Here is a 13,499-nt window from a genome sequence, read left to right as displayed (position 1 = left end):
TGAAAATAGGAGCATAATTTCACCAGATGAAATGTATTCTTACATAAAATAAATGCAAATCCATACCTGCCCCTGGATAAGCCCACTAATGTTTTTGGGTTGTATTCCAGATTTATAAAATGCTTTGCTCTTCCTTTTCCCTATCTGGGGAAAAGAAATAGTCCAGAGTGAACAGGATGTGTTGGTATGCCATAATATCACTTCAAGCAGATATACCACAGTTTCCCATGGAGGACATTTGTAATGCAGTAGAGGTATTCAAAATTCTATACCAGGACCTGTGAATTCCCATTTCAACCACAGCTCATACTGACATGGAATATGGACTGATTATGAGAAACTAAGTGTACACAAAGTTCTCTGTAGGGGTGAATAACCTGAATAGCAAGAGAATGCTACATTTATCATTGTCTTTCATTCCTAGTAATTTGTGTTAGGATAATACAATTTATTTTAGGAGTTTTACATGTTTTAAGTGAAATTTCAAAGTTTGTAAAAGCAGATTAATAACATTTGCAGACTTATTGATAAACCAAATATAATTTAACCTATTAATCAGGAGTCAAATTCTGAAGCAACTTTCCAATACTGGTACCTATCTGTTCTTACTTTATGCTGTATTACCATCACATCCTAGCACGTCATGGTTCTTGCTTATTTGAATGTCATTAGTGTAAATGGGCCTTAGATTTCTGGCCTTGTAATCAGAGTAAAACTTGATGCCTCATGACTGAAAGAAATACAAGTTCTCCCAGTGATGTTAGGGCACACAGTTTCATATAAATAGATGATTATTGCTTCCTCCATGTTTTGCTAAAGTCATTTTGGTAGAGGAGAGATTATTCTTGTAAATGACAACTGCCACAACATGAAGTATCTCCTGGCAGACTAAAGTCGGAATGGGAGGAGTTCTATGCTGTTTGTGAGAAAAAGATGGAGGGTTAAGATGGGTCCAAGTGGCAAAACCTGAGCACCAGAGCTGAGGAGCAGGGTGCAACTATAGGAGAGAAGAAAAAGGAAGAATACTCAGCTCTGGTGTGAAATGGCTGTGTTTGCAAGCCCGGGAGGGCACAATGGCAGACATGAATCATACAGGAACCTGGTTCATCTGTGGGGGTTATTAGAAGTCCTGGTTCATACATGGGAAACAGGAGCATTAAGAGCAGAGAGAAAATGCTTGACATTCAAAGGCAAAATGGAGGAAATAATTTAGTTTTAGGATTGAGTAGAGAGGGGCTAGGAGCCACGAGTCAAAGATAAACCCTGAAAATTGTGATGAGGTTTGAGATTAGTTGTTGATTCGGATTTGCAAAAGAAAGACCCTGCTGAACATGAAAGACAGCTATGGTTGAGGATATAGATATCATGCTGAGTATATTCTTAGAGCATAATAATTTGTTGTGAGGAAAAACAATGTTTCTGTGCAGGAAAATACCTAGCAAGATAAAGTTATAGGAAATTATATTAAAATGTAAATGAACAGATGACAAGTGAGTTCAGGAGTCCAGTAAGGAAACAGAAATAATACAGGGTTTACATCCAGGACTCTGACAGTATTTACTGACTGAAGACAGAAATTGGGAGTTTTGAGGAATGTATTTTGACCAACTTTTGCCACAGAATTGTCTCAGAAGTGAAGAACAACCCTAAAGAAACAAAAATGCAGAGGTTCTGACTTACGAAGTTATTAGTTACTACCAGCCTTCTTTTTTGAGGTTCCCATCCTCATGGTTTTCTGTGCATGTTTTGCCTACATGATATTCAAATATTGTTGTGTGTCATCACAGAGAGAGAGCCATAAGCCCCTCATTTCGGTGCCCAGCAACAAGACCTTCCCTGGCTAAATAATGTAATACCAGCTTGGGGTTATTGGAGTGTGTAGGTATAGCCAGGTGGCTTATCAGAGACCTTGAACTTGGTACATGGTTAGAAAGACTGCTTTATGCTTTTATCACAGATGTTTCTTTGCTTGGAGTGTTCTTCCTGACTTGGCCTAAATCCTTATTTAATTATTATCAGCAAATTATTGTACATACTGATTAAAGTCAAGCATTCTACTAATGGAAATCTGACTACAATCTATCTTTCCAAATACTTACAGAAAAAAAAAAAAGATTTTTAAATATAGGAAATATATACTTGAATTTGAAATTTATTATTGGAATTTTATCATACAGGATGTCTTCGCTTTTTCAGTGCAGGGAACTGAGCAAACAGGGAAGTGGCAGAGAAGCAGGGAAGAGAAGTAAGGTAGAAAAAATGTCCACCTATTCATAGTGAACTTAAGCAGTGTTTTGAAAAGCCTGCAAAGGGATTAGAGGTCTTTTCAAGCGACCCGGAGACACTTGTTATGCTTAAGTTATGTTAATGCTGCTTAAGTTATCTATATACAAAAATGGACTACCATAACACTGTCCTTATTGCAAAAGATATTCCTTTCATCATTCCTATGTCCTAGGATGCTGGAAAGATTTTTGTTTGTTTGTTTTGGTTTTTCTTCCTTCTCTTTTTCTTCTCTCATTTTTGCTTCATCTTGAATTTTTACCTATCTCTATGCACACACTTGATGAAAAATTATCTGTGAATCTATATGAAATAAAAATATAAAATACATGAGCTGTGTATGAAAATGCAAATATATGTATGTATGTAGCAATCAGCATACCCTAAAATGTTCCAAAATGATATATCATGTTACATGTATGTATATATTCATATTTGAACATCCAGGTGGAAATTTCCCAATTAATCTTTTCTAATAAAACTACATTCTGCAAGATAATAGAATTTTGCATTTTACAAAACCATCTCTACCTGAAACAGAGAAATGGGGACCAGGGTGCAAGTTAATACATTGATGGGTCAGAAAAGACATACTCATCATCTCCACTAGATGAAAAATATAGCTGGCATTCATAATAGTAGGGGAATACTGTAAGCTAGCTACCCTTTTCTCATTTTTCTAATTCATCTCTGCAATTCAAAGATGCAGGATATGTAAGAAAAAACAGCTGACTGATATTGAAGGATGAGTTTAATCACTTTTGAAGAATGATAAAATTAGAAGTTGATGTGGACAGAATTTACGAGGACTTTGCAATATGAAGATATTTGAGACCTGAACTGATCAGCAGACAAGGTCAGAAAAGTTAATCTAAGCCCATTTGTGACTATCAGCCAATTTGGCAGGTATCCTACTTCTGAAACATTAATTTCTGGCAATTCTTAGAAGATATCTTCAAGAAAGAGTATGTTATTAGCCTGTTCCAGTGTGTAAACTTTCATGATAGAAATGTTTCGGAATTCCCTAATTCCAGACATTCCCAGTGTTATCACGTCTCTTTTTTCCTGGATGTGCTTCAGAAAAGCCTCTCTGTAGACTTGTTTCCCTGCTCATGGCCATATTACACTAAACAGAGGAAATAGGTAGCGGTAAAGATGTCTCAGCACATGTATAGATGCGTTTCATATGGACTTTTGCTCACAGGCAGAAATCATGTTTGCTACCCATTCAACTGTGCTTTGTTATATTGCTAATACTGTAAGTCACAGAGGATCTCTCCCTGTGCTTTTCCTCGTTAGTTTTTCAGGAGGTAAAATCTAGGCAGCTGGTTCCTGTCCTGCAATCACACTGTTGGCTGTGGTTTTCCTCTTGTGTATCTATATGCTGTGCCAGCCAAAATTTACCTACTACTGCTTTCACACAGACCTCATAATCACTTCAACAACGTATGCCAAATTTTCTTGCATACCTTATTCATGAAGCAGTTTCTCTCCCCTTTCACCCAGTTCATACCTACCACTAATTCCTACCACTGTATTTCAGAAACCAGCTTGGTTAGTCCTGCGGGTCTAACATGCAAAGTTCACTCGCAAGCATCAGATGAATGTTTTGAAGTTACTGAAAAGAGGCAAGAACATAAATGTAATTCTGATTGCATTTGTAAAATGAGTTTAATGCTGATCATCAGTAATTCAAGCAACAGAAGGAAAGATCAACTCCTTAATAAACTCTCTAATTCAATTTAATGATTGCTTTTTACCATATCTAAATTTAGGATTGCACCAGCTATGACTGAGTGTTGATATTAAATAAAGATTATTTTTTTTCATACTCTTACAGAAAATGCATTCTTCATGTCTTACAATAATATTAGCTGCTAAATCATTTGCAGCTAATCTGCAATGACTCTGCGCTATTTCACAGAGTTCCTTTTTGAAAGCAGTGTGTTTGACCTATGATTTCATTTGTCTGAATCACAGACTTTCAAAACCGAGTTCACAAAAAATAATAATATAATTATTGTGTCTCTTATTTACAATAAATTTTCAGTCATTTTTTTCTGCATTTGATACCTATAGTTATATAAGCAACTTGGGGTTTTTTACACTGATCATCTTAATGCTCATAACCCGTAATCAGAAATAATTACTGAAAACTGAAGATGGTCTCAAATTAGAACCTCTGGATCCAACTTAAAATGTTTCTCCAAAATATTAAGAAGACATTCAGCTTTGAGGGTTTATTAAGAAAGCCATAAGATTCAGAACACCCAGTAGTGAAGTCATGTTGCCAGCCTGTGGATGGTGTCCAGCCCCTGAAGAACTGTAATTTGATTGATGTTGAAGGCAGCTAGGTAATAGATGCTTCTGCAGAGCAGACACCCATGCTCTGTCAGAAGGAAAGGCCTCTTGAGGTGTCCATGGGACTGCAAGAAAGGCCAAGCAGCAGAGTCAAATCCATTAATGGGACTGTCCAACATCCACAGACCTAAGTGCCAGTAGGTACCTGGAAATCCCATAGGAAGTGCAGGGATGAGTGTGTGCCCACAAAATCTGTAGTAAATGAGCAGTTGTAGTTGTGCAGGCTGCTCACCTATTCAAAATTATGTGCATGCTTGAGAGCAGTGTGGGGTAGGAAAAGGACCTCCTGATTTGGAGGACAGAATGCCTTCTGCCTTACGTGTCCGGCAGAAAGAAAATCTCTCTGCTCAACTTGCGTCTCATTTCAGCAACAAAACCTGTGCCACTGTGATACTGATGGGAACATAATTGCTTACATCACAGAGGATATATGAGGCATGCTGTACTGAGGCTGTGATGAGGTTAGAGGTTACCTATAAAAGCTCCATGTAAAAATGTTTAGTTAGTATAAAAGCCATTGATGAAAAATCTAAGGAAGGACTATGTGTCACAACGGTTAATCCTCCTCTCTAGTATCTGACCTCTGTAAAGCTGTAAGTAAAATAACATAAATGAACTCTGCATAATTCCTTGTGGTTATCTGTCATGAAACCACCTCATCATTCAGGACTCGTGTCAGTCCATTTGGGGGAGGCTCTGCTGCAAGAGCAGAGGGCTGTGGTGGACCAGGACCAAGGCATAACCCATTAGAGATGTGTGACAGGGGACACTCACAACGTACTTGCCTACACTTTGTCTCATTTCCCTGCTGATGTTGTAGGCTCTGGATTTTGGGTGTCTGAGGACACAGTCATTTGCCATGTTCCAACTCTGAGGAAGAATTTTTCAATTTTTGACAAGGCCCTTAGAATCACATTGCAGAGGAAAGGGTGTATTCTAATTATCAATATCAATAGTAATAAAAGTTTATTAAAGGTCATTAAAATGAAAGGGGATGGCTATAGATCCCATCACTCTGAATTTACTCCCTCCTCTTGTGTTAATTAGAAAACTCAGATAATGGTTCTATGGGGGAGTGCAGGGGAAATTTAATTACGAAAGTTTAATGGGCCACTATCTACTTCCTGCCAGATTAAAAACTGATGATTTATACTATTTTAGATACTACCGGGGGCTTGCTAGCAAAATATGTTGCAGAACAAAGAGTAATGCAAGACTTCACCCAGAATATTTTACTCATTTTTAAAACAAAGATATAATAAGGCAAACCTGAAAACCAAACAGCCATGACAAACCTGATACAGCAAAACCTGAAAGGAATTATGAACAGTGTTTGCTAGTTTCGTCATTTTATTATTTATTAGAAACAAATGAAGAACACATTTGCATAAGCAGAAATGCCAGTCCCCTCAAAATGAAAACAACAGAAATAATGCCAATTCAAATTAGCTGTAAGGTCATCTCTCAGTTACTAAGGAAAGCTGGAAAAGTCAGACTGCTCATTTTCAGAAGTTCTTGTATGACAGTTTGTGTTCACAAACATACAGCCAGGCTCTTCAGTCCATGGTCTTTGCCCCAACAAATTTCATGGCAGCTTTCAATAAACAGATTTTAGTGAATTGTTGTGTAATATTTTTTGTCCTAAAAAGACTGAAAATTCAAAATAATTATGGCATGAATGTGAAACAGATAAAATCAGTCAGCTGTAAGCCTTCATTTTCAGATGCCCTCGACACACAGCTTATGGGGAGTTATGACTAGTCAGAAACTCAAAATTAATTGCTTTTTGGAGAAGGTTGAAGTCTGGCACATGAAATTAGTGACTGTTTTTGAAACATTAGACTTCATCACCTCATTAGGAGTTATAATTAAGCAAAGTCTGCAAAACAGGAATCTTTCAAGTCCTTTATTCAACCTGCTGCTTCCGTTTAATGCAGACGTTTATGATTAAATTTCTGTTTCCATTTAATGCAGTGGTTTATTATTAAATTTAACTCCTCTCCTTAACAAGCTCTATTTTTAGTGAAAACATTATATCATATTTAAGTGCAATTGACATAAATTTCCAGCTGCATTTTTTTCAGAACTAAATGCTTAACTTTAAAGGATTTTTTACCCAAAAAGTGGAAAAATCAATAAATAGAATAAAAAACAATCATCTGGTGTACTCTTTTTCCTGTTCTAGATATGTTTTGGTGTCCAAAAGTTGAGAACTCAGCATTATAAAACAAGGGCCAGTTGTCAGTTTGAATTTAGGTAGGTGTAAACAGTTTTATACTGCAGCTTTGTGGCCTGGAGCTGTCTGTCTTGCAGTCAAGAGGCCCACTGTGTCAGCTGCATGTCCTTGAACATTTCAGGCAGAATGTAGCTCTGGGAATTGCTATCCTCCTGGACTTCAGGTGTGTAAACAAAGTCTCCTCCCTTTACTAATTTATTACCAGGTAATGAAACAACATAAAGGAGAAAAAAAACCCAACAAATGGTGTTTGAACAGTACTGTTCTTCATACTCCTCAAAGACCTTAGGCCACCTAAGGTTAGTAAATACTGATTTTCCTTGATCTTTTCCATAGAAACAAGGTTTCCCTACCCATTCTGCAGTTCAGATCCTTCATTGTATCGATCCATATAGCACAGTGGCCTTCATTTCATTGCATTGTTTATGCAATAGGTATCAGTTAAAGCTAAATGCATTTGCATCAACACAGAATCCAGCTTTTACTGAGCAAAACAGCATTCTGTATTTTGAATGTACATCCTAATTTGTAAACAGTGTAAAAAAAAACTATGTCAGGTCACTATGGATGTCTAGACTTTACTTATCTAGACTTCAGACATGTAATGCTGAATAGATAGCAAGATCAAGTGGACGTCTTCAGAAATATAATTGAGAAGAGCAAGCATACTAAGATTTATGTGCCTTGCCTTTTATTTGCAGGGAGTGATTCACAGCTAAGTTCTGTAAAGTATTAGTCAGTTCACATCAATATAACCACCAAACCTCAGGACAAAAACCCCTTACTTTTTGAGAAGTTACCTTATTAAGACAGCTGTTACAGCTGCAGGACTTCATTCCATTGGTAATTAATATAAAGGGAGAGAAACAGAGAAAGAAAAATATTTATGCCAAGTATGTTTTGTTTTGTTTGGGTTTTTTTAATTAAGATCCTTTATTTGATTAAGATAGCACATTAATTAGTCTCAATGCACTAATAAGTTGTATTTTTCTAAGCATTTAATAAGGACTGTTCATTCTCCAAGGGGATTGCAACCTGAAATCTTGCTGAAAGACTGGTGCTACAACAGAGGACAGAGAAAAGAGGTGAATTAACTGGGAAAAATGCCAGTTACTCTCTTGATCACATGAGTGACCATATGCTAAATGACACAGGAAAATGAATGGATGCACAGTGTGTTGATTTAGTTGCTTTCTTTTCCCTTTTCTTTCTTTGATTGTACATGATGTAATTGTTTCACATGGCAGAGAGTCTACTCTTTCCTTACCATGTCTGCTATTGTGAGAAGAATTTGAACGTGATCCAGCCATTTAGTGGCACTTATTTTATTAAAATGAGGGATTGAAAGCCCTGCTAAAGTGGTACAGAGCTATAAATTTAAGTCTTCAGCATTCTGAAACATTTTGGGACAGAGCCTCACCTACAGTAACTGATGAAACTACTTTAACATCAGTAAAGCTCTTCAAACAGATGTATGCTAGCGAGGGATCTCACCCCTTTAATGCTGATGAATTTATCTATTGGCATAAATTTGGGGTTGGCTGAAACAAAAAGCCAGTGATCTTTTCTTGTCAATTCCTGAAAAGCCAGATACTTATTTGAGCATAAATGTGGATCTGGCAACCTTTATGCTCTGAGCTGTGTTGGATCTTGGGATACGGATTTGATCCTGCAAGATGGTGAAGAGAATTCATGTACTGCCCAGCATGTAGGGCTCCTCTTGCCAAGTCCACACATGAGTATGTTACACGCACTTCCAGCTGAGAATTCAAGTGGAGAGCTCCAAGCAGAGAGCTTGGCAATCAAATGCTAAAGCATTAAGATGCAAACTTGTTTTAGCAGAAGAAATCCAGACATCTGGATCTAGTACCAAAGACAGAGAAACACCAAACTGTGGCTAGATGCCAATTTTATTGATATACTCATAAAGTTAACTCAGTATTTTCAGGCGAGGTCTCTCTAGTCCTCTGTGCTTTGTCTTTAGAATGCTTCTGTGTTGTTTTTTTTTTACATAGATAACTGATGCTGAACAGCTACCAAAATAGGATTCATTCATTTTTTTTCTCAGCTGGTTTTATGACAGGGGGCAAAAGAAGGGATGAATGCACAGATAAATACAAATATAAGGAATAAATATGAATCTGCTCTGAATTCCTGGAGAGAAAGCAGTTAAGAAGACGACTCTTGCATAATTCCAGGTTATTTAAACTGAAAACTCTGTATGGGAGAGTTTAAGCTCAACCACCAGAGGACTGCCAGCAGGGACTGCAGAATTAATCATGAAAGCCAGGGCTTCTTACAAGTCAAACATTGGGAATTTTTTTACCGCATATTGATTTTGAACAAACAAGTTACCTAGACAATTAAACAAGTTAAACAAAAATTATATTGTTTCAGGCAATTATCCATGTGTGCTGACCTCATTTGGAGAAATAAAGCATTTCACATTTTATTACCCATAGTGTCAATGAAAAAGTATTCAGGTGATATCTCATTAATGCTTTCATTTTCCCAAACATTGTACAAAGTCACTGCAATACAATGCAAAGTCAATCTATCCATTTGATCTTATATAACCTTCAGGGAACATTAATAAAATTCTGACTCAAAATATGCCTCTGTCAGTCTCTTTTTAGGTATACGGATTTTTAAATGTCCTTTACATCCTACTGAATGGGACTTAAGTTTAAATTTAAGCAGAAATGTCAATACTTTTCTGGACAGAGATGCTTGCTGGAATGAAGGCCTCTGCGTAAGAATAAACATAGTGGTTGATAAGAGTGTAAACAGAGAGTTTTGATTTGGGTTTACACAACCTGTGATATTATGAGGTTAGAAAATCAAATTGCTAGAGCAGCTTGGTGTGTTCTTGTACCCCCACCTGTGTTCTACTGCTAGCATAATTTCCATCTTTTAAGACACTTCACATGTATTTAAAAGTATTTCTAGAGATTTTCAAACATTTAATTCAAGAACTGAGTTTTGTCAGTGAAGGAAAGAGAAAAAGAGCTTTTACAAACCACTAGCAATCCTCGGCAAAGTCATTTTTGGCTCCCAAAGGAGGATTGGAAAAATCTATCAGCTATTGTAGAAAACACATTATAGTGAAAGGAGCTTAGTACGAAACACATGCAATCAACGATGGGATACTTGAACTTTACTTGTACAGTTATCTCCTTAGGGGAGGTATTCTGTAGGTGTTGAACTGCTTTTTCCAAGATCAAGGAGCCACAGAAATAAATGAAAGTGATATTTCTTTCTTTTTTTAAGCCTTGATGGTGCATGGAGGAGTGTGGCAGACTGTTCTGTGCTTTAGAGTTATGAAGGCAGTTGCAATAGGTCAGTCACTGGCAGTACTGGTGCTATCAAATCCTAGGCAGGTAAAAGTCAATGTGGGAACTACGAACTTCTGAAGCATAATGTTCCCTCTTTTACAGGTACCCCATTTTGTTTTGGTGTGTTCCTTTGGCTCATTTGTGCAATGGAGAAAGTATCACTGATAATAGCTGATATTAAGAAAGTTTATTTTGCAGCTCCCACTTCACAGGGCCCACACCTCAATCCCACTAGCAATGCCTCTGTCCCACTCTGGCTGCTTCTGTGATCTGTCAAATGATAACAACAGGAAACCCAGGCTGCTTCAGCTGAGCACCTTGCCAATAGACTACTGAATTATGCTGTACTTTTATTGCTTTTTAATCTATTCTGGTGGATCTTGTAGTTTTTGCTGTACAGGGTTTCCACTTCCAGAAAAGTGGAGAGGTATCCGCAGCAGTTTGGTTGACTTCCCTGGGAGCTGAAGTTGCTGCTTTTAATCCATTTGTATATGTTTTTTGGATTGGTGACATGATGTTGCCCCAAATCCATTAAAATAAATAAACAGCCTGCCATGATCTTGTAATTAGACTTTTTTTAGTGCTGGACAGGGGGAAGGTCAGACTTGCAGACTCCATGGTCTTCAAAATACCAACTATTTTTGGATAACTCATTAAAATTATGATCTCACAAAGTGGTCCAAGAGAAATATGTTCTATTCTGAACACTGTGTATTTTCTGTCTGATCTGGATGAACTTCTTGAGGAGGTTAGAGGAACAAGCAGTTAGTGTCTTGGTTCAGAAGATGTCTCAGGGAAAGCTGCTCATCCAGAGTGCAAAATGGGGATGCTGAACCCAGAATAAATGTACATGACACCTCAATGCTCTTAACTTGCTAGAACCTAGAAAAGATAGAGTTGCAAAGTCTGTGGATACGTTTTTCAATTAAATTTTGTTGTAATAATCTACTTTTATCTTTCATTTACACTTTCATCCTAGCCCCTTTGAGCTTTTTAGTTTGAGACAGATCAAGGTTTCAACATAGACCATGAAAGCAGCTATGCAAGGTAGCAGACTGATGGGACAAGAAATCGTGGCTACGTGAGATACTAAAGACTCATTGCATAAGCCCACCTTCCCTGGCACTGGCAGAGTAGCTCCCAAGGTGCAAACACTGGCTCTTTTGAGTGTGTACAGTAATAAATAAGGATAAGAAGCTGCATAGTTTCAGTGCTGGATGACATCAGCAAGGAGATGGAAGTGCCTGGGAAGACCCACATCTCTATCTCGGTAATTCTGTTGGTGACAGAGCCTGAGAAGCAAGGGTTTGCTTACCCATAAAGGGGAAAAGTGAGGATTTAGAGAGAAAGTTTTATAACTGGTGCTGAGGACATGAATCAGATGTTAGATGGTGATTTTGTTTCAATATTGAGGGACTCTGTAATCCGTGTGTGTAATGGTTATACAGCTACCTTCTTAATATCCTCTTTCAGATGTATTAGAAAATCTGTTTAAGATTGTGTTAGGATTATTTTAGTATTAATAGGATGATTTAGCATGTTTTGTGATCTAATATGCTTCACAGTACTGTGTCTAACTTGTTGATTTGATCCAGTCTGACAGCTGAATTGCTCTTTTCATAGGTTAGTAATGATGACTTTGGTGACATACAGTTTTCAGTGTTATTTTTGTATAAGTAGCTTAATAAAAGGAACAAAATCAGAGCCAGGCATATTTTTTCAATAAGTAAAATGGGTCTTGGACCTCTGATGACCTGGGTGTAGGTCAGCCAGCCAGCCTAAATGCTTCCCCCGCAATAACCCCTTTTTTGCCTCACAGGAAAAGTATGTGAACTGGAAATTTACTTGAGACCACCACAATAAATATGTTTGTTCAGGGAAAATTAAGAGAGGTGAAGCAAGAAGCTTGACATGACTTCAGTTTTGAGGAAAAACCTGTTTGTGTCTAATACATTGCAGAAATTGCTCAAGAACATTTTGTCCTTGTGGAAGGATTGCCTTGTAATGCTGCTTAATGTCCTTAGGTTGAGACCTTGGGTTACTGGCTGTGTATGTGCTGATCCTGCCAGTTAAAACTGATTTTTTGAAATGTAGTTTTTATCTATGTGAGTTCATGACACTTGTTCCTTGAAGCCAGATCTTCTCCTTCCCCTGCATTTTCTTTTCTTTCTCCTTTTGGCCTGATTTGCTTCCAGTGTGTGCTGAATGTGCTTCCCAATGGCAGTGAAACCTCCAGATGGCACATTACCAACTTCCCATAAATTAGAACAGGGGAGATGCGCAAGGCATTGGAATTCTTTGAGGTTTAGGTTTACAGGGATTACAATAAATTCAGTCAGATGGGGAGGATCATTATGTACCGGTGGAATGCAGATAAGATTGTGCTGCTTTTATTTTTCATTTAAAACTGCCATGAGAGATCTCTTGAAGGCTGCAGGAAGTGTGCTGCTCTTGGAGGTATCTGTGATTTCACATATGCAGATCCTGTAGGAAAGGGAATCCGGAGTCAAATCAGAAAAGAGAAAATATACTCATAATTTGAGCCCAGTTCTGCAATACTTTCATGTGTCACACAAGGCATGCAAGCCCTAACTGTTCACACTCTGCCAAATGATGGCCTTAAAGTCAGACTAAGGAAAACCACAACTCTGGTTAAACATGGTAAAAGCTTTCCTTAAACAAGAGCCATTCGGCTCAGGCAGAACAGCATATTAGTGCAGAATCTTTTCCATTGTCAGGCTCAGAATCAGCCTGACTGATTATGAATTTTCTCCAGTTATTAAGACACAATTAAAGAAAAACAATGCCATGAAAAATGTAAGATGAAATAAAGCAGTTCTTAGTTATGAATTAAAACAGAAGAATAAAAAAAGGATTCATTGTATTTCTTCTTCAGCTGCCACTTCATTTCACCAGGGGTCAGAACATCATTCCTCATAATCACATGGTTAGGCCCCCAAATGTATTCCTGTTAAGTGGAATTCTTCACTAATACTGTCCTGTTTAATTAAGAAGCAGTCTTTCCCATTTACTGTCATCAGTGACCTATCATTCAGTGTCACTATTCTTCACTGTCATTAAGTAGAGTATGCATATACTGTAACAGGTAAGATGATTTTTGAGACAACTATTGATCCTTTCCTAGTGGTCTATTGCTAGTTAATGAGCATTAGTTTCTTTAATGATGTTTAATGTTGGTGAGTTATTTTTAAGTGATACATGGCCTGACCCTGGAATGTACTGAATGCCCTTAACTCCTATTGACTTCAGTGAGAGTTGAGGGC

The 13,499-nt window shown here is 37.5% G+C and overlaps 1 long non-coding RNA gene across 1 annotated transcript in view; it reads left to right on the top strand.

Annotated features, from left to right (window-relative positions):
• The first annotated feature begins 7,083 nt into the window (after positions 1-7,083).
• Positions 7,084-13,499, top strand: part of LOC133209762 (uncharacterized) — a 7,274-nt gene continuing 858 nt past the window's right edge. Inside the window, exons 1-2 of the long non-coding RNA XR_009724755.1 lie at positions 7,084-7,179; positions 7,876-7,965. This is a non-coding gene — a long non-coding RNA (uncharacterized LOC133209762). The remainder of the gene's footprint in view (positions 7,180-7,875; positions 7,966-13,499) is intronic.

The sequence above is a fragment of the Neopsephotus bourkii genome, unplaced genomic scaffold (assembly GCF_033783945.1).
Source record: "Neopsephotus bourkii isolate Nb327-2 ecotype Australia unplaced genomic scaffold, CSIRO-AGI_Nbou_v1 NB_360, whole genome shotgun sequence".
Lineage (NCBI taxonomy): Eukaryota > Metazoa > Chordata > Aves > Psittaciformes > Psittacidae > Neopsephotus > Neopsephotus bourkii.
The sequence above is the reverse complement of the archived record's forward strand: the minus strand, read 5'-3'. Positions and strand labels throughout refer to the sequence as shown.